Source organism: Branchiostoma lanceolatum, chromosome 2, assembly GCF_035083965.1.
Source record: "Branchiostoma lanceolatum isolate klBraLanc5 chromosome 2, klBraLanc5.hap2, whole genome shotgun sequence".
In the NCBI taxonomy this organism is placed as follows: domain Eukaryota; kingdom Metazoa; phylum Chordata; class Leptocardii; order Amphioxiformes; family Branchiostomatidae; genus Branchiostoma; species Branchiostoma lanceolatum.
In genome coordinates this window covers 34,943,447-34,970,854 of record NC_089723.1, presented here as the reverse complement: position 1 = coordinate 34,970,854, position 27,408 = coordinate 34,943,447, and the positions used below count along the sequence as shown (strand labels likewise).

At 39.1% G+C, this 27,408-nt stretch overlaps 1 protein-coding gene across 5 annotated transcripts in view; it reads left to right on the top strand.

Annotated features, from left to right (window-relative positions):
• The window catches only part of LOC136428836 (heparan sulfate glucosamine 3-O-sulfotransferase 5-like), a 101,868-nt gene that overhangs the window by 48,904 nt on the left and 25,556 nt on the right, over positions 1-27,408 (top strand). For 3 of the 5 annotated variants that reach the window (XR_010754664.1, XM_066418618.1, XM_066418619.1), the window contains exon 3: positions 2,594-2,666. The gene's annotated coding sequence lies outside the window, so the exon portion shown is untranslated. Of the gene's footprint in view, positions 1-2,593; positions 2,667-13,575; positions 13,763-16,783; positions 16,884-27,408 lie in introns of those variants that run through there. The other 2 variants (XM_066418621.1, XM_066418628.1) reach the window with 2 other exon arrangements.

The following is a 27,408-nucleotide window of genomic DNA, read 5'->3' as shown; positions in this document are numbered from 1 at the left end:
GGTGCACTGGTGCACCTAGATATTATTGTACACTATATATATGGCAAAGGTTCTCTTGTACACTAGTATATAGAATATTCTTGAAATGTAAGTATCCGAAAAAGCAATATAACCTTTTGTTGTACTTTATTTGATGCATCCCTTGCTAATTGGTTGAAGTTTCTAAAGAGAGGCAGTAGTGTCAAACTTATGTTTTGCTGACGTTCAACTTTATCTCATGTGGTGCACCCAAAACTTTTTCTGTGCACCTAATTTTTTTGGTTGGGTGCACCAGTGCACCTATTTCCAAAAATGTATTTCGAGCCCTGAGATTTCAGTATTTTTGTCATCCAGTAGCCTGATTGTGAGTCCATGTGTGATGCCGACGCAGCCAGCAAACTTGTGTGTATGGGTTATCTTTCTCACTTTTCTGGTGACAGTTAAAGCGGATGGATAATCAATCCCGAGGCATGATTAATAGTACTTTATGAGTAACTAAGGACCGGGAAGGTCCGTAGGCAGGGTGTGAGTGATGGTGTGCAGATGGGGGAGTGTCAGCGTTTGAGAATGTGTGGCCGAGAGAAATGTCACGCAGAACGTTGTCATCTTTCACAGTCCGCGGAACCGTTCTCCTGATCTGTCTGTGGGGATTACAGACTATCCTGACTAATGATCGCCATGCCAATTGTCAGGGTAAATTATAGGATTGTTCAACCGTGGTAGATATTTTTTTCCTCACCTTAGCCTCAAGTGTTTTTTAGAAATCTGTTCAGACACATATGATTATAAATGATATGCGTGTAGTTTTCTATTCTTATAGGTATTCTAATGGTAAAGATCATGTTTTATGGCAAAATCAGCCACAGAAAATAATCAAAATGTAAGAGAAAGGAGTTGTTCCTCTGTTTGCCTGGTTAACTTCTTCAAATTAATAGTGACATTTTTATCGGTGACATCAAATAACGTTGTCCTCACTTTAAAGTTTTTCCTTCCATGTCTATTGTCGCATTTTGGCAAAGCCCTGTTGATCCCAGATTTTTCCTGAAACGCAAATGTTTGTAAGAGAAGGGAGTTGTTCCTCTGTTTGCCATGTTAACTTTGTCAAATTATTGACATTTTTATCGATGACATCAAACAACATCGTCCTCAATTTAAAGTTTATCCCTCCATGTCTATTGTCGCATTTTTATAAAGCCCTGAAACGCAAAAATGTTCGTTCAAGAGAAAGGAGTTGTTCTTCTGTTTGCCTGGTTAACTTCGTCAAATTGACATTCTTATCCAACATCAGACAACGTTGTCCTCAATTTAAAGTTCCTCCCTCCATGTCTATTGTCGCATTTTTACAAAGCCCTGTTGATCCCAGATTTTTCCTGAAACGCAAATGTTAGTTGGCACTTCACCCTCCTCCATTAACAGCTGCGGCATGATGGACGGTTGTTCGGGATAATATCTGACACCCCGGCTTCCTCCGATGGATTATTCCCACCATAAATAGTGTGCTTCCTCTGACGGTGATTAGTTATTGAGTTCGTGATCCTGCTAGATTACTTCTCGAGTTTGCATACAAAGTGGCACACCCCCAGCCAGGGTAACACTTCGTCACTTGTAACACTCTAATCCTCCGACTTAATCCCCCCGGTTTGGTATTTTCCCCCACAGGTGAGTGAATATGCCATGGGAGATTTTGTCGTAATTTTGTTATGTATATGATATAACCAGGCTCATTTGCCGTCTGATCTGGAGGAAAAGTTAACCGAAAGCTTTGAATTCATATAAGGTACGGTCACAATCGTTGTCATATGATTTTGATGTGGTGGAATTATCAAGCTGGCTTTGACAGAGACAACCACCAATGTTAGGATTTAAGACAGCCTTTTTAGTGACAAGACATTGTGATTTTGGACGACACATGCAGGACCGCCCTAAGCTAAGAATGACCTCTGTTTTTTAATCATACGACTGTGTGACCAGGCCCTTAGTAGAAAGTTCTGACTTCATGTGTGCCTCATTACCAACCTACATTTTGAACACAGTCACTAAAGCTAGGGAATTCAAGGCAGGATGTCATCTTCCTCTGTGGTTATAGATTATTTTGGAGTGACACGAAGTTACATGTACATCAGATTTGCAATTACAACAGTGACGTTTATGACTTCAGCTCTGGTGATGGTACGGTTGCACTGTGGTAGCACAGTATACTTTTGTTTGCTTGTGAATACTCTGGAGTTTCCTTTGCCACAGGAGCTGTGATATTTGATTTTGATTAACAACAGTGACGTTTATGCCTTCAGCTCTGGTGATGGTACGGTTGCACCTCAGTAGCACAGTATACTTTTGTTTGCTTGTGAATACTCTGGAGTTTCCTTTGCCACAGGAGCTGTGATATTTGATTTTGATTAACAACAGTGACGTTTATGCCTTCAGCTCTGGTGATGGTACGGTTGCACCTCAGTAGCACAGTATACTTTTGTTTGCTTGTGAATACTCTGGAGTTTTCTCTCCCGGTGACGTTTATGACTCCAGCTCTGGTGATGGTACAATGCACTTCAGTAGCACGGTATACTTTTGCAAAATACTTGTGAACACTGATGAGTTTCCCCTCCCTTTGCCACAGGACCTGCGAGCGCAGCACGCCAGAGGATCCCCTTCATAGCCTTGGTGCTGAATCACCATCAACCTGCCACGAGGTGAGCCCACCTTTAACAACTGGGGGTTTTATTTCATGCTACAGGGACATTCATTGTCGCTCTGATGTAGATTAACATAGACAAGTAGGTAAGGTTCATGTGTGCCTCAGCACTCAGGCTTATTTGGAAAACTGACATTACAGGATTTTGTGGTATTATAGTTCTTTGTGAAACATGAGGGTGTGTACATGTACCTATTTTTATATGTTTATATAACATATTTGCTCCATGAGACAACATGCAATTGATTAGAAACCATTTTTTGTCCAATGTTTGTAAAGATACAAAAAGATGGAATTGCTTGTGGGTGTTATATACTTATTCTTTGTAATATATTTTAGAGAAGAAACTTAACAGAATGAGATGTCATTGACTAAGGGTGTAGATTTGGGTCTTGGAGCACGTTCCTTGGGTGCCGCTGCACCCAGTTCTGAAAAATGGACATGACTATGTGCTAATTTGACAATACAGTTGAGCAAGCTAACCACCACTTCATTCATTCTGATGAAACAACACCCGTATCTTAGTGTCGTCATCAGTCTCCAAAGCCATGAAGGCTGGCGTGGATGATCAATGTTTCAGGGTGGGCGTGTCCCGATGTAGGCTTCGATAACTCAGTAATTCTTCCCACTAAGTAATGCAGATGTCAGGTGACGTGTTGTGAATACAGATTTCTATTATATTCAGAGCCTAGAAAAATACAAGACTTAGTCAATTTGTAAAGGCCTTGAAGGTTCTTCTTTTTATTCTTATTGTAGGTTTTTCATCGCGCTTTGACAGGATTCCTGAAGAGTCTAACTGAGCTTTGAAAACTTTGTATGAAAGATACAATTTAGTTGACATAGGTCTAACCTGTACTTACCTTTGAAACTGTGGTTTTCTTTTGTTTCCGTCCTTTATTCACTGCCAATTTTAAGTTGTAGAAAGTTGCTTTCACCATTTGAAATTTCATAAATATACTGAACTTATCTGTGAGAACACTGCACCGTTCACTTAATCATACTCAAGATAAAGTCATCACATCAAATAACTTTCTCAAATTATTCAAACTTCATAACAAGCCTAGTCAGTCTGCTTTCTACCCTGTGGGATGATACTTTACCTGGTGATACATTGTGGGTGGGGGGTATCACTTAACACTGTCAAAAGCACTTCAACGTTGGTAGTATTTCTAAGAATTGCAGACTGGCTCATCGAGATGTAGTAACCAGTGTTGGCGCCAACTTTGTTATGTCCAACTATCCATATCTCTGCCCACCAGCGTGCCATAGGAACTGATATTATTAGTGCAAGAATATGCTACCTTGACTTCATCCCGGTAACCAATCGTTACGCGTCTTCCCGGGATCCCTTGGGAAGGCGCATTACCGTTTATCTTTGTGATGGAACTGTATGGTAATGAATTTGCAAATTAAATCCTGTTTCAGTGATAACAGTTAATCCGTGCTGCCAGTCATCAGCTCAGAACCTTCGCCGTGGAGAGGACGTCTTAATTTGCCCATAATGACTTTTCCTATGGCGAATTCTCCTGGTGCTGTAGAGACCCTGTTGCTAATGGCTTATTACATGTGTTGGCTACTCGAAAACAATTGCTTGAATTTCTGACTCAAATTTCAAAAGCAAATTGAACTTTAGATCTACATTTCACTGAGAGGCTTGTTTGACCAGTTTTTTTCTTATCCCTTGGCTGCAACTGGGTTGCCATTACGTGTACATGTTCTTAGTGTGATTTTATGTTGAGCCAAATGTTGGTGGGCATATGAAAGGTTCTGTATAGCCACAAGACAGGCTGGAAAAACTATGGCCTTCTACATGTATGCCTCTTTTTGCACATTTTGTTGCATTTAATGTGCAGGTTAATTTAGTGTAACTGCTGCAGCCGTGATACAGATACTGTATAATGTCTTAACACTGTCAAAGTGTGAATACTCAGTGTGAATACTACATTAGAATCTTCTGTAGAAGCCAACATAGCTGCCAAAGCCATCAAGCCAACAAGATTTAGTATGGCAGATACCAGTAAATGCTCCGCATCCGGTAAAAGTGTGCTACAAGATGCTTCATTTGCTTGAAAAGGAGACGTGTGGAAACAGCATTTTTTGCTTATCTAGTACATGTAATAATTATTCCATCTTGGCCTTACTTTCTATGTACTTTTGGAAGAACTTAACCTTTTCTACCAAATCGAATATGTTGAAGTCAGATGAAAGTTATATTTGCTGCTGCGTCCCTACCAACCAACCTCATGTCACGAAAGATAAAGCATCGCATTTTCCCAGGCTTACTTTATTACTTGTTCAAAAGCAAGGATCGTATTGTAATGGCGCGTATTCGTCACAAAAACTTTAACTGTAGTCAGGCCCCGATAACTGTGCTATCTTTTCTGCTGGATGGTCGTCCGACGATTTATGGGCACTTTGTTTCAGACATTTTCCGCATCAGAGGGTTTGCCCGGATGTAAGAAATGTGCAAAAGTGAATGTTAAGCCACATTTCGAGCTGACCGAACTGCCCCGAGCTGCGATTGCTCAAGCCGCCGCTGGCAGGCTTAACGCCGCTGTACAAGTAGATCAGTACAGAGATGCTTTTAACTGGGAATGTTTGGCAGTTTGGGCAGTCAGATCTGGTCATTCGTCTCCGGATACGCTGCAAATTCAACTCGCTTGCTTTCATCTATATGACGTCATATATATTTATATTGTGCATCTATCTACACCTACACTGTACACATCCAAAGTCTCTCTGAAGATGACAATTGTTATTTGTCATCTTTGTGATATGTACTAGCTTGTAGCTTGCTTGTTAAGTTTGTAGCTGTCATTATCATTTCAATTCTACATTTTGATGCTGTCATTTTCACCTGTCCATGAATTTGCCATGGGCGTTTTCTATGATAGCCCACCCACATATTTTAGATATAGATTCAAACTTTGTATGAAGCTGTCCACAACAGGTCCCAAACGCAATGATTATTGTGCATATTTAAGTGTCTTCTCCACAAGAAGGCTTTTCAATTTAGTTCAGTTTGTTTTTCCTTTCGTTTTATACATGTACATGTACATACCTCCACAAGGAAACCATAACACTTGGTCAAGATTAACATAACAGGAAACTTGTATGTACTCGACCCTTGGCCTGTCTATGTGGTATTAGACGCCAAACATTTGGTTGGGATGTTTGGCACGATGTTGCAACTTCTTCCGAGCACACATGGATCCCAGCTTGGTAGGCTTGTCATCCCATCACAACCAAGTGAGATGTGCACTTTGCATGTCTGAGCTTCTACACGTGTAAAAACGTTTTCGCTAGTGTCATGGAAGGTTTAGAAAGAGCATTATACAGTGTAAGTGTTGAAATGTTTGTGGTTGTTTTATTTTAAAATTTTTGCAGTGACATCTCTACCACTACAACACCTCAAATATGAATTTCCAATGTCTTTTGTCTAGAATCATTGTTTCAACCACAGACTTAGATCGCTGCAAAATCCTCCTTTTCCATGTTAATTACCAACCTGATGAAATTATTTTCAGAACGTCCATTCCCTTTCTACCGCAAAATGAAGTTTCTACAAAAATAAACAAATTAGCAATATTCCTTAAAATTGTTGGTGACAGTCATCTAAACCCAACTCTACTCCATATGTGTTTATTGTATTTGCCCATGTAAACAATAAGCTGCAGTATACACATGTATATTCTAGATTGAGATGAATTGCAACTATCATTTTATAATATAATGTATTTTCTTCTAATGTAATGAGGTACTTGGTACATTGTTAATGATAGATAGTAGTTATTGTTTACTAAATCATCCACAGCAGCAACAAAAGGATGCTATAAATCACTCCATATACAACTCAGTTGTGGGGAATTTTGCTCAACCTGCCGCTTGATGATGTTCTTTCAGCCTCCTCCAGTGTCACAGTTTGTGGATCTTTAATCAGAGAAAGAAGACTGTCTATGCATGCACATGTGCCTCCAAGCAGTGATGCGCCAGCAGCCATTGAGGAAACACCAAAAGACAGTTTGTGGATCTTTAATCAGAGAAGGAAGACAGTCTATGCATGCACATGTACCTCCAAGCAGTGATGCCCCAGCAGCTACTGAGGGAAACCCCAAAAGTGATTGATCTAACTTCAGCAAATGACTCTGCCCAAAGGGTAAAATATTTCATCTCATTTTAAGCTCTGTAATTTGGATCCGACATGGAGACATCAGGGGGTTTGCATGGGCAGGCAGTCGTTACCAGGAGATTGATGACATTCTTATCCCCTTTCAAGGTAGAAAAATTCAATTTCTCCCCACTCCTGTCAGTAATTTCATAGATAACCTATGTTTCACAGGTCAAGCCGGGATTGGACAGTCTTTTGATTGATTTCATTTCGAACGTTTTGATGATGGGTAAATTACACGAGTTAAGCTACATTTCAGCGTCGGTTGGGTGAACCGCGCGGTCACGTTTTGGCGGCAGCGACATTAGCCGGTTATTTTCGGGCTCGATTGTCGCGAGGTTTTTCTCCACATGTAGTCGGTGATTTATTGTATAATTTTTGAAGTTCAGTGAGGTTTGAAGTTTAGCATTTGATCCATATGTCATGAGTTCCAAATAACAGTTAATATCAGTTTCCCTTAGCTGTTGGTATTCCTCAAAGACAAATAAAGCCGTATCTTGAATTGGCTGAAGTTATTACTTTCCACGTTGTGTAGGTTACTTTCAAAGGTCATGTTAATTCTAGCATATTATTGAATATTTGTCATTTTCCCCGGAAAATTACCGATGGTTTGCTGATAGAATACCCAGTAGAAGTTCGAACGAAATGTCCCCAGCTCATCCATTCTGTTTTTAATCTTAATATAGATTTTGGAATACAGATCATGGGGAAATTTGTCTAAAGGTTATGGGGTCAAAGATCAGGTAATTATTCAAAGGTTATTGCCAGACGAGTGCTACATGTGATGTGTGCAGGGTGAGGAATTGTGTGCATCTTTTGAACACAGACGTTTGAGCAAATGTTGTACCGTAACGTAACATTGCAAACCTGGCGGTAATCTGAAAATGATTCATTCATAATTGTTCTAATTAAGCAGAAAATGGCAATTACACAGATTTGTACTAGCTGCTGTGTTCTGGGTTTGCTAAGATATTAAAATTATAATCATGTCCCTTTTTTTTCTTTAACCACCTCCCTGCTGCCTAACCCCATAACCAATACAATTTTGCTACCAAATGGCTACCTCTAAAGGCTGAAGGTTAACCTAGTAAACTAATCAATGTACAACTGTTGGTTATGCCTTTATTTATCTTGACAATTGCAAGTGAAGATCAGATTTGAATAACAAAAAGATACTGGTAAGCCTGATTTAATTAATGTTTGTCAATTGTGGAAATGCACACCAATTGTACGATAATGTCTCCACCAAAGTGGCAGAGTAGAGCGCTGCTACTGGCAATCAGGTCGGCTTTTCCTCCGTCCCAGGTTGCTTCCGAAAATGTTATTAAAGGTCATAACAGGTCGTTGAAGGATATTGAAGACATGGCAATATTGGTGCAATTTCTATTGCAGACTGCAATAGATCATACATAGCACTGATTGTCATCCATGCCACTTCCCAGCCTAATTTCACCTTACCGCAGTGGCAAACATCCTTGCGTGGTTCATCTGAATGCCCTTTTTAAATTGACTTCCCTCTGTCAGTTACGCAATAACTGATATGATCGACTGTGGGAGACCTACAGGCTGAGTGCTGACATGTTATTAATTTGCGATTACTGCAACTTGCAGTTTTCACCTATGACTCAAGTAAAATTATTATTCTATGTATTCGAGCCAAAGGGTTTTCTTCTATCTGCTGAAACACATGATTTTTATTACATATATAGCGATCTCCGTGAAATCAAGGTTTGTTTATCAATAAATGTGTTATACACATGTATTCTCATGAGATTGATTAATCAAAATTTTGATTACAATATTAGGGCTGTTGATTACAATATTAGGGCTGTTTCAAAGACATAAGGCAAGGCTGTTTGAGGTACATTTGTACAAGGAACACTGTCTTATATATAGATAGACTTGAACAGTTGATTCTGGACACTTTGAATTTGAAAATCATGTGCATGATTTCATGTAACAAACATGTAGACATTGCGAATAGACAAACAAATGTCCCTCTCTTGCATTTTGGTATTTTTTGTCAAATTTTCCCTAATGCTCCCTTGTGGGTACATTGTATATGATTACACAATCATGTCCTGAATTCTAAGAATCTATTTCCAACTTTCCCACATTGTTTCCCCCGCGTGTTTCTTCCCTGTCAGCACGTCCAAGCACAGGAATGTAAACATTTTCTGTCCGGAGAGGAAAATATAGACAGTGTTTAGCAGTGCAGGGGAGGTATGCATCATATCCAAGGTGACAACCGCATAACACACAGGGTGATGTCATGGTCAGGATATCAAATATGTAACCTTTTGCATCTCTGGCATACCTACCAATGAAAGAGTCTTTCTGGAGACAGCAACATTGATAACCCTACCACAAGGATTTACTTGGAAATCCGATCAAGAACAAGGTTAGAGACTCGATGTTTGTGTAACGGCGTATGATGTTGCAAAGGATTACTTGTAACTGACAGACTTGTGTACCCTAGTTGGGCTGTTGCCTGGCCCAGCAGCAGAAATGAGAGACTTACAACTGTACAAAGGTACCTCGGTCCTGGGACAGAAATTCACTTGTCGGTACGGACAAAAATTTCAATTCATCGTCCAAAAAATGTGAACTTCGTGAAATGAAATGGATGCAAAGATATTTTTATAAGCTTAAAATGACAGATTTAACAACAAAAATTTATAGCAGGAGACACTTACACCCTGTTTCTACATGAGGCTGCGACCGCTGAGCGACCAAAGATATAACTGATCGCTCAACAAATTTCATAGACAAGGAACAAGTTTTTCATGTTTTGTGTGTTTTGTTGTCTCTTAAAACACAATTTTGCATTATATTCCGTATTTTGTTGTCCCTCAAATCATAATAAATCAACCTTGCAGAAAGCACAAGTCAAAAGTCAAGATATGTTTTATTGATCTCACCAGACTAGGTGTGTGTTTGGCCTGTGTAATGACAGCTTGAGTGCAGAATTGTGTTAGGTTGAAAAGGTCTACGAAGAACATATTCTGTATATTATTAATATAAAGCATGGCTAAAACATTTTCTTGTATTCCAGGCATTAGCTGTACAACTGTTTTCTCCGAGTTATTTCCTTTGACAAAGAGACAATATAGATGAAATGAAATAGGTTGAGTATCATAGTATACTACATGTATTATTTAAAAAATCTATAATGAGTTTCCCCACATTGTATACTGTAATTCACTTTATCTTTACGGTAGCAAAATTTCACGTTGTAAGGAAAATGGACATTTTCACTGAACTTATATAAACTTTAACTGGAATGAACAAAACCCGAAAGTATCCATGTAATCACTGTAAAAAATTGCTGTAATTTCTGTTTTCCCCCTCTATATGATTTCCATGCAATTAGAATGAACAAAACCAGAGAAGCATCCTTGCCTGGCCTGGCCTGCAAAGGAGACACATTCTTGGTCCATGTTGTCAGGTTTGTGGCAAGTTGTTCCAACTGGCAGCCAGGAATGTTGGGCATCAAAGCCACACAGGCAGGCGGTTGTTTGAGCCAGAGTGCAACATGACGTTTTAGAGGGGGAAGGAATTCGGAGCTCTGAGAGCCTACTGGCCGTTCTGCCCATCTTCGGAAATGCCATTAGTACTGTGAAGTGCTCCTTTTGGCCATATGAAAGTAGTTCTTCCCTTTAGTCACTGGCTGGAGAAAGTGGATGCTGTCTGAAACGTCGGACTGTTCTGTTTTTGGTGTTTCTTACTACCTGAATGTCTAACCTTCTTCAACTTTTCAAAGCAGTTCCTTTGGTCTTCGTATGGAAGAGAAATATGAAAGAAACAAATGTTGTCATGTTAAACCCACCCTTGATAATCAATATGCATTCAGTGTACACATGCTATATGACCTACATGCTGCTGTAGTTGGTAGAGGATGAGAATTGTGCATTATTGATTGCAATGTATCGTTTCCTAAATCTTTCACTTTTAAATGTAGATGCAGTTAGAAACATTTTTAAGTAATGCCCTAACGGAGGCAAGTAAAAGCCACTGAAATTTTTTTTTCGAAGACTGTTTTTTGTAGAAATATCTTTACTTTCAACTCTTAGCATTCATTCCATTTTCGTGGATTGAAAAATATGAAACATGTCAACCTGCTGAACAAAAATGTACAAAATGTGTTGATGTTAAAGAAACTGGTTGTGTGAAATTGATCGGCAAACTCAAAGAGGTATTACTGTAATTCACTTTATCTTCACGGTAGCAAAATTTCACGGTATAAGGAAAATGGACATTTTCACTGAACTTTAACTTCGCAGTTGCGGCAAGTGATTTACAGAACAGATGTTTGAAGGAATCATATATGATTACAACACGGTGATGATAAGTTCACGGTACAGAGGTGACAGTGAAAACAGTGAACAGAAAGTTACAGTGAAAGAAACAAGAATTACAGTATATTTTGTCCTGAAAAATATATATGCCTTTCTGTACTTATCTGTTTTATCCTGGCAGGTTTGCTATGAAGTACATAATATAGACCTTTCAGGGTGGCAACTGCTTTGCTGGGTGAGATTGCCATCAGGAAATGATAAGCATAATGGACTTTTCATGCATTTTTTTGACCGATGGGTTCACAAGCCATGTTTGTCAATGTCTGAATGGCGCCGAGCAAGTTTGTGTGAACTTTTGACGGACACAGTGTACGTGCTGGACTGTATGAATTGTAAACAAGTGCTGCAGGAGGCCAAAATTGCAGAACACATTTTTTGACTTTGCCAAAAAGGTTTTGTTTTAGGTGCTGTTTGTTTTTGTGTGTGTCTGTGTTTGTTGACAGCAGAACTTGAGAAGCTGTGGATGAATCTTCATAATATTTGGTTTGTGGTTAGGGGTCGGGAAAACAAAGGTCAAGTTCGATAGTGGGTATCCTAGTGGTTTTCAATGGTACTGCAGCAGAACTTTCAGTTTTGTTAACTTGTGTTCTGGACATAATTTGGTTGTGATTTTTAAGAGGTAGATTGCTCTTGGGACAGAGAGTAGGTTTGGCTCCCCAGTGGATTTTTTTTAAACTGCAGTGGCCAAGTTTGTTTCAGACTTTTTAAAAAAATTCATTGCCTTATCATTCATCCATAGCTATAGGCCACACAACGTAATTTGAAGGATGATAGGAAGAGGGTTTTTCCTAAACTCCATCCACACCCTCAGGTACAGGAAAGGCCCCTGGATCCACCCATATGCCACAGGCATTCCAAGGCCATGTAGGGTTTACCCTGCAAATATTGAATCTTTTGTTTAGGTTGGTTTGTGTTAGCTCATTATATCTAGTGGGTTTGTGTGGCAAGGCAATGGCAATTTTGTAACTTGTTTGATGTCATTCTTTCTGACAGTTGTTTCAGGTATTATATAGAGATATGCATGTACATTTAATTGGCTCTGTCCCAAGAAGTTTAAGAAATAACTTTGATGATCTTTGATATCTTCTGCTAATAATGTAAGGGCAATAAAAGTAGTTAGTGATTCCGATGGGAAACTGCCTTGCAATTTGGACTCATGTTTCTAAACACTAGAGAGCCTTTGGATTTTGGCTTGCGAAATATGACGGGGAAAAAAATTGTATCTCAGGCCTTTGGAAATCAGGAAAAATATTGGTGAATGTATTGAAAGCCTTTGATTTATTGCTACTTGGAAGCAATTTTTTTCATCTTTACCATTTTTGATGCAAAGGTACATTTTGGTATCATTACTAGACGTAGTACTGACTACATTTTTGTATCAGTACTATTACGGATGCAATGGTACGTTAACATTGTCTTGCACTATTGCGGTCCTGGCTGTTGATTCTAGCAATCAAGTGGAAACCTGGCACGCCTCCTGAATACTCAGCTGTGAGGAAATGTTGGGCACCCCAACTCCCGCAAATCATGTATGATCCTGTAATTGTGTGTGTCCAATTTCTGTGTACATATGGACTTAACTGTATGGTTAGATCTAGATCTTAATTGGTATAGTATTACTGTACTGTAGCCTTGGCCTTTCCCGAAAAATCAGATAGCCACAGGAAATCACAACTGTCCAAACAGCTGGGAGAAACCAACCCAGGGAAGGGGGAGGTTTTTATCATGTCTTCATATGAGTCACACCCCTTTGGATGGGGCCATTTGGGTACCGAGGAATTTGAAGAGAGACAGGATATGTGATAAGGGAAAATAGCGGTCTACCTATTATGCTAATGCAGTAGAAAAAAGTGCGAGTGATCTTCAGGGTATTTTAGGTGCTTGCATTACATTGTATTTGTTGTCTCATTGTTAATACTCGTAGAGCAGGTATCAAAGGAAGGCTTAAAGGGATTTGGTATTGTTATTGAAATCATGCTCATGAATACTTGTGTTTTCTTTTTTAATCCATGATCTCCACCTTGAATTGCTTATGATGTCACTTTGTTTGAATCATGCAAATACACTTTGCTAGCTAGCTATTTCTGTCAATGTGTGATTTTTATTACATCTTGGAGATCTCCCACCTTTCTCTGCTCGTATCTGTACGCATGGGCACCCAAAAAATGCCCTGCCGTGATTGTGGTAAACATCTTCAGCTTTGTACAGTATTACTATAGATCTGCAGTTTCTTTATCTTTATTTTCAAGTATCTCAGAAATATTTATTGAATGGCTGTTACTGTGTAACCAACCACACACGCCCACTCCCATATACACACCCCTCCTGTGGTACGGTTGGTACGTCCCAACATTGTGGTCATCCTTGTTGACCCCCAGAGGTCATAGCTTGAGTGGTGTTTTCCACCAGGGACAACAGATGATCAGTGTCACTGGAGTAGAACAACCCTCAAGAATTCCTCCCCATTCTGGATTACTGTCGCGATCGGCGAGGTTCTAGCTCTGTGTGCCTCTTTGCTGTCTGTTTTACCATCACATGCGGAAGAAGCAAGTCCTGTTTGAATTTGTGGTAGGAATATATTGCTGTTTTAAGTGATGTGTGTTACATGTGCACATGAATGTGTCATCCTTACAACTAAGGGCTAAATCACAAGATACAGCTTGTCCTTATTCCTGTGTTAGGACTAGAACTAGATTTTACAGCCTTCTGCTTGTAACTGCTGTGTTTAATCAAATTAAGGATAGGAACATAAACATGCCTACCATCTGTAGGGTTAATCCACCAGTGTAACATTTGCTGTCATGCATGTACAGTACGTGCATTCATGTATCAAGCCTTAATTCCACCTTTAAACTAGGATTTCCTGTGAAGAACAGATTGAAATATACAAATATAAGCCTTTCTGCATGTAGGATTAGTATTATGACATATCTTTAAGAGCAAGTTTTTGCTTGCGTTTACTCTTACACATAGGGCTGTGTGTTGGCGATGTTTATTTGTGACAATTTGTAGGAGTACTGTAGGCTCAATCTGAAATCTACTGTAGTAGTCAGTAGACTTCAACTGCACACGTTTGACCCTGTGCAAGGGATTGCCTTGTTTTGGTGTCAAGGATTTCTGCTTACTGTACATGTAGGTCACATGTATGTTAATCGTGACAGTTGTTTTTTGCAGTGTATGTGGCACACAAGGGCACTAACCTTCTTGAGAGTTCTGCCTATGCATAACCAAGAAGAGGTTACATTGTCAGAGTAAGGCCACTTGTAATTTGCCTTAATTTCAGATAATGTTGCTGTAAAGGTCGGAATTTTCCTTAGGCAAGGTTTGACATTTGTTTACCCTGATATCTCCTATCAGCCCTTTAGAAAAGGGAATCCTGAGACAGGATGCAGGATGTTTACAGATCCATAGATTTGTATACACGATAGCTATCAATACATTATAGTTCTGTATATGAATGATGCGGTATTCTATGTAGAATACAGTATGAGGAATTTCTTTTGTTTGCTTTTTTTTTAGGTACATTTAGGTCCGATTGGACCGGTGGTTTGGGCACAGTGACAGTTTGACTGACCCAATAGATAAGTTAACACATAGATATCAATACATTGTAGTTCTGTATATGAATGATGCAGTATTCTATGTAGAATACAGAACCTGGAATTTCTTTTGTTTGCTTTTTTTAGGAACATTTAGGTCCATTTGGACTGGTGGTTTGGGCACAGTGACAGTTTGACTGACCCTATAGATAAGTAAACACATAGATATCAATACATCATAGTTCTGTATGATGATGCGGTCTTCTACGTTGAATACAGAACGAGGAATTTCTTTTGTTTGCTTTTTTTAGGAACATTTAGGTCCATTTGGACTGGTGGTTTGGGCACATTGACAGTTTGAATGACCCTATAGATACATGTAAGTAAACATGGCAGATTATCAACACATGGTAGTTCTGTGTGATGATGCAGTATTCTGTGTACTGTTAAATACAGAACGAGGAATTTCTTTTGTTTGCTTTTTTTAGGAACATTTAGGTATGATTGGACCAGTGGTTTGGGCACATTGACAGTTTGAAGGACAGGATGACCCTAATCAGCCACATTCCAAACCTGCCCAGCCCCCTAATCCGCCATGCCTTGTCATGTGTACACCATGATAAGTGGGCCCCTGCTTATCTACCCATGGGGGCAGCTGTGCTGTTGAAATGATTCTGCTATCTGCTGTTTGCAGTGCAGTCAGCACTTTGATTGAGATGTTGACTTGACTCAATAAGTACATACGCCCCGTATAGACCCGTGCTATCCAGTTATCTTTATAGATCCCTCATATCATCCAAGAATCTTCAGACAATGTGGGTTGATTTCTTGGAATGATCGGTATGATGGTATCCTGGTTATATAACCTGTATGCTGGACCGAATTTGTCTATGTACTTTGGTTAGAAGTTTGCACCTGCCATCACTCCTTGAAATTCTATTCTGCACTTGTGATTGGAGGTTAAAGATTTTGAAACTTGCGAGATATTTTTTATTGTGAATGTGAAGTCCTGTGGACCATTGCTCTTAATCTTTCTTGAAGACAACTTATGATTCATGACTGTATAGTCATTATTGCACAGATTCTTTCACAGGTGTTTTACAGTGAAGTGACTGGTCTAAGAACTAGTGCGGAGAAAAAGCAGTGAGATGTTGCAACTCCATTCTTGGTACAACGTAGACATTTAATGACACAAACATCACAAATAGCAGATGTTCCAGACTGGATGTGCTGTTATTCATGTCAATCATGCTTGCAAAAAAAGCTATTAAATACAGTCTCAGAGGGTTCCTTTTTTAAAGCTTTTTATTTAGAATAAAGAATAAAGAATTTTGTGTACAAGTCTACTTTTACTAGCCTTTTTTTATCTGTGAGTACTCAAGATTGTTGAGATGCTAGAATAACACTGCTTGACTTGAGTGCTTTTTATGAACCGTTATATAATTGTGCTGTCATTGTCTTTTAAGGATTATCCAGATTTATCTGTTCTTTTATGTTATGTTACGGTTTTGCATGTCTGCCAACTATATATCCCAAGGTAGTATACATATAAATTGTACCAATTGAAAAACTCGGGATGGGAGCTTGTTTTCTGTGTCTGTTGCACGTAAAGGTCAAAAGCAGCCGGCCTCGGGATCTATGCATTATTCCAGAGGTGACTTCACCTTGGTAACATAAATCAGAGAGAAATAATTGGTTTTCCATAAACTCAGCCAGTAGTCATGTCATGATCACACGCATAAGAGGGATCATGCACAGACAACTCTGCCACTCCCATGTGCAAACAGCATTTCCTCCAGTGTCACAACATTTGGTTTCTGAGCTGCTGACTTTCGATTGTCAGGAAGGCACGCTTCAAGCTGGAACGTTTCAAAAGTGAAGGTATTTCAGCCCCTGTGGACAGGTTGCTCCCAGTAGACTCCTATGCTATCAGGGTTCGCTGGACTGTAAAATTCGACATGGGTTTGTACTGCAGTAGCACTGAGCTGCTGCATATCATGGGATGTAATCGCTCAGTTGAATTCCGCCAGGGCAAGGCACACACACCCATTTGGTCCCTCCTTGCTCCCTTAGGATCACCTGGGCTGCCTCCTCTGAAGTTGTGACATGTCACATTGTCAGTCCCTTGTGCCAGCGGCCATGGTGTTTAGGTTGGTGTTTGTTTTTCTTGTATAATAATAAGTAGATAACTCTTCCTTTCTTCTGACTCTTGTTGGAAAAAGGTTTGATCAATTTTTATAGAATATCAAATATAGGTTGATGATTGTCCAACATATGTTCAGTTCGCAATGTTGTCCAAGTTTTTCTTCCTGTATTAATGACAAGTTCAACACAAGGTCATCCCCAAACTAGCAGCAATGCAAGACATTTTAGTAAAAATGTTGTAAATGGTTTGTGTTAGTAATCTGTTTCGGTATTGATATTTGATAATTCTTATGACATCCTACCTATTTTGTGTAACAACACCATCGAGTGTCGTTATGACTTACCCAAAGCCAGCTGTCCTGAGCAGATATTACATGATTAGGCCTCGTTCATCATATTATTTATCATGTATGCAAATCATCCTATTCCTTCATTTCCTTGTTATTTATCAGAACTACACCCCTTTGTATCATACACACCAATTAACAGGACATGTCCCAGCAATAGTATTGTTGGGGACGCCTGGCTGTCCTGGCGACCTCTGTATCCCAATGTAATTAGTGTCCATTTGTGCAGATTAAATTTGCAAATTAAGTACTGCCTATAATGATGATTATGATGAAAATTTATTAGCATGTGGGCTGGGCTTTCTCAACAGCTGTCAATCTAACTCTGGTAACAGGGAACATGTGGCAAATTGTTGTCATATGGGAGGGACCACTTGGGATGGAAGGGGTGTTGTGAAACTTGGAGAAAATTTCTTTATTTCTTTATTTGAGTGTAATGTGAAAGGGAGGGCATAAGCGCCTTGACAAGTTGCCCTCCGCACAAGGTACTTCTTTCACAAATTTTTCAACATGCTCTGAAAAATGATCTCATAATTTAGATTTGTATGAAGTCAGAAGTCAAACGTTTATGTAGATCACTTTTGTTGGAATTCAAGCAATTGTTTGACCAATTCTTCCAAAATGCATGGTACTGTAGTACCGTTAGTAACCACACATACATTACATGTGTACCACTTCCCGTGCAGAGTTGCTGGCATGTATGATTTGTTACAGTGTAAGTTGCATATTGTTGATAAGTTAAAATGAGTTTATCTTTAAAACTTGTCTTCATTCTAGTGAAAGAAATTAGGGTGAACACGATGATACACCCACTTTTATTTTTACAGATTCTAGGATACACAGTACCTCCATAGATAAAACAGCCCAGAACCACCCACTCGAATATCTGTGCTTGCTATCTGTCCCCCTAACCTGCTGTAACTGGAGCAGCTGCTAGTTGTCAGGATCATATTTGATGTCTGTGGGCTCAGTGTTGCACTGTTATAACATGAAGTCAGGCATTCCCAGCAGGGAGAGGGGGGTTTTCTCTTCCAGTCTGCGACACAAATCATGGCTGGAAAAGCTGGGACTGTTATGGGAGGCTTGGGAAGGCTGTAAGTCAGATTGATAGAGGTTCTTTCCCTATGCCGACAGGATAAATGTCACTGCTGACGGTAAAACTGCTTATTGCTTTTCCTCTGGTGGACTTGGGCAGACGATCGGATAAATCACTGGAAGGCACATGATATTAAACTTGTTGTGGGTTAGTCCGCAGGGAGAGCAGAGGTACTTTGCTTCCAATCTGTTGTCTGAGCTGTCTTGAGTTCTATAAGATTTATATACCTTCTATAGCTAGATCTATCATCCCTTTAGCTATTTGTTTGATGCTGTTAGTCCTAAATATCTATATAGATTCTGTAACTGATGGCCAACCAAACCACAGCATCACTCACTCATAAATTTAAGACCACACCAGTTTAATTTCTTGGTTAACGGATTTCTAATTTTAGCACCAAAAAAATCATGAAAACAGAAGGCTGGGGTGAAAATTTGCACCTGACCCTGTTCGCTCCCTGATACTGTGTGCACCAAAGTAAAAACATTCCTTTGAGATTCTGTTTTCATGTTGTTTTCCCAATTTAGCATTTTTTAAAGATTTTTTTTCCAATAACCAAGAAAATAAATTGATGTGGCCTTAGCCATCAAATCATGACATGATATCAGTAACTATTATTCTTTAACCAAACTAATATGTGACGGGCAGCTAAATGTGTCTATCCGCAACAAACGTTTGACTGACATTACAGGTATCATAATTTTGGGAAATTATTATTTCTACAGGTACACTGTACTAGGACTACATTTGACAAGAAATTGAATTTGTAAAAGTTAACCTTAGGCCACACCAATGTAATTTCTTGCTTAACAGATTTTTAATTTTGGCAAAATAAAATCATGAAAACAGAAGGCTGGGGTGAAAACTTGCACCTGACCCTGTTCACTCCCTGAAACTGTGTGCACCATTTTCCAATCTAGCATATTTTTTTAAAATTCCATTAACCAAGAAATAAAATTGGTATGGCCTTTTTTCAGCACAATGTAGTAGGAAATTGTCTGAATTTCCAGCTCCTGTTGGTAACTGTTTGAATATATTGGTACTGACTCCCTTACTACAATGTATATCCTGAAGCATTCATTGCAAGTTAGAAATTGGGTTAATGATATTCCTGTGGGATGGGCATGGATTAAAGCATTAATAATTTACAGCTAGCACAGAAAGCCACTAATGATATGGGTTGCACAAACACTGAGTCAATTCCTGGGATAACCACATAATGTACAATAATATTGGTATATTTCCCTTTATGCATTCTTAGCTAGAATTACACTACATCATGAATGTTAGACAGGCAGAAATCCAGGCAGAAAGATATGCAAGGTAACAGTTACTCAGTTAAGCTACATGTATTTATCCAAAACTCTAAATTGATATTTGTAGAGATTACGCACTGGCAGTAAAGCAAGGTTGTGTATCGAGTAAAGAACAAGTCTCTAACAGACTAACTACGCTGGCTATAGTATTGGGAGAATATTTGCCAGGGTTTCATTTGAAGGCACCGAAATGTGATCTTCACCATGGACTGACTCTATTGATTAATTATTCCTTTTTCTGCCGAAGTCTACGACTCATACGCCCGTAAGAGGGCCTGGTGGAGGCTATAAAGAACCTCGCTCTGTGCAATGCATGTACAAGTTTTCCATTTAAGATTTAAGATTTTATCATATATGTATCACATTGCAAAGACAAGGTTATCTTTTATTACTCCCTGTAAAATGACATAAAAACACCATCAAACTTTAGAAAGTTCATATTCATTACAATTTGATTATATTGCACTGCAATTATTACAAAGTATTATAGCATCAATATTATGTTTATTAGAATGCCATTTGCATCATTGATAAAATTTCTTTATTACTACATAATGAGCATGTCAATTACGAATGTAATTCATGCACACATTACACAAATGCACACGCATGATACTCTATTATACTTGTATATGATTTGGCAGATTACGATCCCATTATGGAAGTTGTTTACGTCCCTTGCCTGTGAGTTGTTATTTTGCTTGATGTTTAATTGCTAGGTGCTATATCCCTTAAGTTTGACATCTTTATTCTCCAATTTTTGGAAGCAATTTAGGATATTTGAGACCATAGCCTGATGTGTTTTAGTTTGACCGAAGATGGGAATACAGCCTGAATTTGAATCTTGACCTTCCTCTCAAAGGGAGGCATGAATGTTAAAGGTGACAAACAAAACTGGGTCAAAGAAAAGCCTTTGTACAGGTAAATAATTTGTTCTTTGAAGTTGGTGTAGAAATATCGTGAGTAATCCGAATACAAATGTTCAATCAATGCTATTTTGAGAGTGACTATGTATTTGGGGCATACATGTACTACATGTATTGTGTTGTTTACACTTTGGAAAAACAACACTTGTTACTCTAAATAGCTTTAAATACAAAGTTATTTGTTTAGCTACAAGCGATTTATTTATTTATTTATTCATTTAGTATGTTTCTCCAACACAGTGAAAGTTATTATGAAAATGTCATACACAATATAAGAAATAAATATTTCTAAATGAAGCAAGCGATTTATTTATTATTTGTTAATTATGTTTCTCAAACACAGTGGAAGGAATTATGAAAATATCATACACAACATAAGCAATAATAGATATTTCTACATAAATAAATAAAGCAAACAATTTATTTGTTTATTTGCTTATTATGTTTCTCCAACACATATACAGTGAAAGGTATTATGAAAATATCATACACAATATCATCAATTAATATTTCTCAATGAAGTCATGCAATGAATACGGTAATATGCCGTTTCGTGCTGACACTGTTACATGTCACAGATCTGTTGCTGCGCCATGTAGTGGAAATTAGCCTAATGTTTTAGCCTTTCGGTAACTACCTGTGCGGAGATGGGACGGAGAGAAGGCTGTCCCACAGAGAGACCAAATGCAATGAATAGTAATTGAATATTTACAGGGTAACATGTACTGGCTTGTGCGCCCTGACACCGCTGGTGGTTACTGTAAATGCAGAAATGTTTGCAGTAAGCTCTTCGCCGCAAAGTCAAAACCACCGCAAAATTTTTTCCCTATTACCCTCTTGTCTACTATTGTCTCAAACGCAAACTTAAAAGTATATAAAACCACCGCAAACACTCCATATTCTCCCCACCGTAAAATTTAAACCATGTAAACTTGAATGCATTTACAGTAGTTCCATCCAGTACAGGGGAGGTACAGTGTTTGGCAGCCAGATTTGCTGTGCTGTCACTTCTGCTACTCCATCTGAACAAAAACAACTGCGTTGCCAATACCATGCATGTATGGTATAATTCTGGCACAAGTGCTTTCGTTTGTATCAAATGAATAGTTCTAGTACAGAGGCTGTATGTAGTGTTTGACAGCCAAATTTGCTGTTACTTCTGCCACTCTATCTGCACAAAAACAACTGCATTGCCAATATCACTCATATATGGTGTAATTCTGGCACAAGTGCTTTCAGTTGTGTCAAATGGTATTGCTGTGTACAAATTGCCAACAGTGGCTCTCCCTGGCTTTTTTCCTCTAGCTGTACATTGTACGTTCCCAATCCCAGTGACCTACTTACCTGGCACCATACAATCTATCAAAAAACGACATTCATAGATCTTGTGCTTGAATGTCAATTTCATGAACAAAACCTGCTCTTTTAGGCCCCCTTTTCACATATAGGCCCTCTCCCCACTAGACAGTGATTGCTGAGCGACCGTACAGGGACCAAAATTGGAATATTGTAAACCCTTGATTTCATAATTGAAGTACATGTATAATTTGTTATATGTAAAAAGATTATTCAAGAGACAAATAAAACACATGAAACGTAAAATAAACCCTCATAGTTAGCTTTGTTAAAAAAACTCTTGAGTTGTGTGACGTAGCTTCAGTTTCCTTTGAATTTGCTAGATGCATCCACTTTCCTATCATCAGCAGTGTATTCCAGCAGTCACTACAGTTTTCAAACCCAATGCATCAAACTCATTGGGCACATGCGGCGTCTCTTGCCCTTTTCCATAAATCTGTGCCCAAAGTGAGCCACGCAGATGTGAAAAATTGCCTGTAGTTTGAGACGGGAATCCTGGAGGAGGCAGTGCCCTTTCTTCTGCTCGGCTAACCTTTCTCAGCTCTTTGCATTTTTATGGTCTTTTGGCTGGTCACCATAAAGATGCATTAAAACATCTCGCAGCGGGAGTGCCATCCACAGATTAGCACTCACGGAAAGTCTAATGCCCTTTTCTGTACAGGAAAATGCCTTGCATTTTATGGTTATATCTTCTGCAAGAAACTTTTCAGACTGGGTGCAAAGTTTGAGGTTTAATGGCTGATGGAAAAAGTGACATATTTCTACATATTCTAACAGGTTGTTGTGCCGTGTGCATTACCATCATGATAGTATACGTAGATCAGGGCTTTAGTTTGTTTTTTTGTCAAACTAGTTGTTAGGGAGACCATGTTACATATATAAGTTTTGCTTGTTAAATTTGTCATATGAAGCTTAAGAGAATAGATTTTAATTGATTCAATCAATGTTATGAAGTTCTGATTTTTTTTCACAGACAGGGTGAAATGTTCTGTCCAACCCAACAAGCAAATTGTCCTGGCACAGAGGGACGGGTCCTGGAGAGGGACTTGGTATAGATTTGAATTTTTCAATTCTAAAATCAAAATTCACACCAAATTGACAGCACCCTACATGTGTGTTCATACAAGAGCATTTGCTTTTGTGCAAGAAGCACTGAGAAGGCGGTTAGTAATTGTAGATACTGGTATTGTCTACACTACATGTATGGAAATAAAACAATTCACAGCATAGTGGAACCTGTTTTATGACCCTGAAGACTGACACTCCTAACGACTGTGGAGGCGGCAGCTGCATGCAGCCTTTGTTTGAGGGTGCCAAGTGGGATTTGATAGACTACTTGGTTAGGCCCAGTTCAGACACAAATGGAGGACGAAGACCCCAAGCTTTTCCTCACGCATCAGCGGTTTATGCCCACCGAGGATTGAAGCTTTGGAGACGAAGACATAAGCTTTAGGGCTATTCCTTAGTGTTGTACATCACATGCACTTCATATGTATAAGGATAACCCAATGCAGTTCTGAGGAAGTTTATCTTCAGTCAAATTCTTGACTGAAGCCGTTTAGTTAGGGTGAACAGGTGTCTACGTGGGTGGATACAGTTCTCAGCCTAAGCTCTGCAAATGTGAAGCATTTACTTTTGCAGTCTTTGCTACAAAAGCAAAAGAACACTTTGAACTTGACGACGTGGGAGTTTGAGTTATGTGCGGAAGTAACAGATGAAAATAAACGACTGGCATCCATTTTCTGCTGTCTTTCCCACACTTGTTACAATTGTTTGAATGTGTCCATCCGTCGAACAGAGCCTGGTGAAAACCTGCAATTTCTCTGCAAGTTCGTTATTTTTCACCTAATTAGTTGGAGGGAGCTCAGTATCATTTAATGAGCCCCAGTCCAACCCTGTTCACAGCATGTTCAAGTTGAGATTTTCCAGAGGCTTGCCCTTGAGTTTTTTTAGCCCTGCAATCAAGAAGTGACTTTTCCTAAGGATTTACTTAACAATAGCCAGTTTCGTTGCATTTGTGTGTTAACATCTAGTATGTCACGCCTTCACTCAAGTGCTATTGTCATTCTAAGACGTAAAGACCACACATTTGATGGATAGTGATTTAACTTCTACCAATCTGAGAGATGTGTATTCTGTTGCAAAACATCTTTTTCAGGACCCTTTTCCCACTTAGTGTCGCCTTTCCCCACCACAGCCAGGCCTAGAAACACTCCATCATGTACATCATGGCCAGTAATACTGCTTTTGCCCTTTGGATACTGTCATTGTCACCGATAAATCTGCTTGGAGATTAGTTCGGTACCACATTTGCATGTACATGCACACCTAGATGTGGTCCGTGGGAGTCACCAGTGTCTAGACAGGGTCATTTTCCCCTGGACAGTGAGGAATGACTCCGGTTTATCAGTCCATCTCTCTTTGATCATATATTTTCCTCACCCCTTTACCCTTTCCTTGTCTAGATCTATCACTATTCAAGAGTCTGTTGATGACGGAATTGCCAGAGAATTTCTTTCAAACTTTGCAGTAATAGGAGTATTCTCCAAGCAGATCTATCAGTGGCAATGACAGTATCCAAAGGGCAAAAGCAGTATAATGCTACTTTTGCCCTTTGGATACTGTCATTGCCACCGATAGATCTGCTTGGAGATTAGTTAGGAGTACTGCACCGTAAACCCTCACATAGTTTTAGTGCTAGCAAGGGTTATGGTGGGAGAAAAACTATGTAGGAGGCAATACAAGAATGGAAGAATGCTAAGGGGGTCAAATTTTACTCTGCAGATGATTATGATATCTTTCCTCGTAGATGTCTAGAGACTACAGCAGTATGGTTGGTGGAGGTTGCTGTTAAAGAGGATATGTTTGCAGGGATTTGATTTTGCAGTAGGGAAAAAATGAAGTCCTTTCTCTCAAGGGTGTCCGGTCCTGTTTAAAACCTGACCTTTGACCCGTGACATGTCAGTGATGTCCGATTTTCGGCTGATGGACATTACCGGAAGAAGAAGTGTTCGCAGAGGTTTTAAATTCGTGGTTGAAACAAGGAGATAGGCAGGCAGAAGTCAGAACAAAATTTTCAGTGTGGTTTTAAGTTTGGTAAAAAAACAACACCCAGATCACTTATCCTTTTAGTTTTTACAGTATTGTCAAACTACCATCTTGCTGCCTTTTGTCTATTTGTAGTGCTTTTTGATTTCCTCCCTTCTAGTCTACCATTATTATAGTGTATCACCATCATTAGCAAACTATTTGTGTTACAGGAAGAAACAGCTCTTTTGCAGTCTTGATGAATCCTTTCATATCACTATCAGATGTCTCCATCACTATACAAGGATATTAATCAATTCTGAATCAAAAGTAAAGTTGTTCTTTCATCTTTGAGGTTCAAAGAACGCATGAGGTTGACATGGAAATCCTGAAAATAAATGTACAGGGGAAGCATTACCTTGACAAATGAATGCCTAGAGCACAAAAGTGTGTCATTTTGGTATCTGAGTGGCCCCGATCTGATTTCAAAGTATAAAGGTAGCATAGTCATCGTTCAGCTAATGGTATGCACCCATAGATGGCATGCTGTGCAGCTGAAGTAGTTGCGGGCGAAATTGATGGTGAATTATGATGTTTAAGAAACATGCCTGCATGGGAGGGTACTGTTCCCACTGTCACACACACAATGAGAGAAAGAATGGCTGCTGGCATTTCCATCCATCTCCCTTTGAAAAGACAAAGGACACTGGTGCACCCTTTTGAAGGTGGGGCACATAACAGTTGGGAAATGGAGTGCAGGACACTCTTTATGGGGACAGGTGGTCATTTTTCTCATCCTGGTACCTCCAGCATGTTGATAAGAAGAAGGTTTAGTTCCAAATCAGTTGTAAATGAATTAGCTTGATATTTCATGTTTAGCACCAGTCATTTGTTAGAAGATGCCATCTGTACAAATTTATGATCATCCTGGATGAAATTAGAAATCATGACAAGAAATTATGGCATTAAAATGAAGGTTAGATGAATTACGCTGCAAAGAAAAATAGTTCTCATACAACTTCTTGCAGTGGACCAGGAAAAAGACAGTGTTGGTTTTAAAAGTTAGCTATTTGATTTTGTAGTATGCTATGAAAGCAGAGATGACTACAGTTGAGTACAAAGGTTTGTAAGAGACTAATATCAATCATTGTCTATGCTATGTCTGAACTTAGTATCTGCAGCGCTCATCCTACACTTAACATGGATGGCTAGTATTAGGTATCCTTACTTGGGACAGAAATATCCATGCCTTGATTCCTGTATTTGATAATTGCAGCAGGTATTGACACAAATGTGCCCTTGGGCTAATCATCATTGATACATACAGAAAAACAGAAGAGAGCCTTTAGAAAAGGCCAAGAAGACAAGACCTTAATCTTGTTATGATGTGCCTCCTTCCTGATTCAGACATACCTCCTTACAAATCTCATTCCAGATATTGGATGCATGATAACTTGATTTCAGAAGACCAAGGTCCTTTGTTCCTTGTCGCCAAAACAAGCATTGAGGGGGACCTAAGGCATAAAAGACAAGCCTGTATTGCAGGCATAACAACATTATACAGACGCTCTAACAAGATTGCTAATACAACGCACAGACAGAGATCATTTCAGGCTTACCACGCTGTCTACTATAATAAAGATATGCTCATCAATTGTCGTCAGACAAGAATTGGAACTTGCAATAACGGGTTTCTGCAAATGAGGTAAGAAGCATGCAAAATTGCTGCTAAATTGCTTTTACTGTATTAGTGCCAGATTTACTACAAAATGTTGTTATTGGCCGCTCCTAATAGGTGATACTGTTTCAGTTGTTAGAAAAGCTCTTTCTCCGGTCCTATGGTAGCTTTGATGCCCCAGTCATGCATAAGGAACGCTCTAAACAGGAAGCGCCGAGAAAATCAGTTTCCACGGTACTTATGTTGCTACCTAATCATATTATTATTTCTTTGTGATGGTTCTCTCTTCAATTTGCAGGCTTGATGATATAGTACGGTTTTTGTACCATGAAGTCATACTGTAAATGCATTTTAAGTTCGCGCTAAGGCAAAAATGGAGTGTTTGCGGTGGTTTTAAGTTTACGGCAGCGCTATAGTCACATACTGCTACAGTGTTTGACAAAAATGTTTGCAGTGTTTTTTTGTTCGCGGTGAAACGGTCGCCGCGAACATGAAACCACCGCAAACATTTCTGCATTAACAGTAAATTAACTGTTGCAAGTTTGTTGGAGGAGTTGACCCACTAGTTGATTAAAGTTTGTACTTACACAATGATATAACTACTGGTATTGACTTGTATATAAACTAACAAATAATGTAAGTACATGTACTGTAACTACTGTTTATATTGACCATTTATTTAGTACTTTTTTTACAATCTGCTATGACTGACCCCATGAAATTGGTCCAAGGAAGAAATTGACTTCCTTTTAAATCCCAGTCTAGAAGTTCACTTAGGACCAAC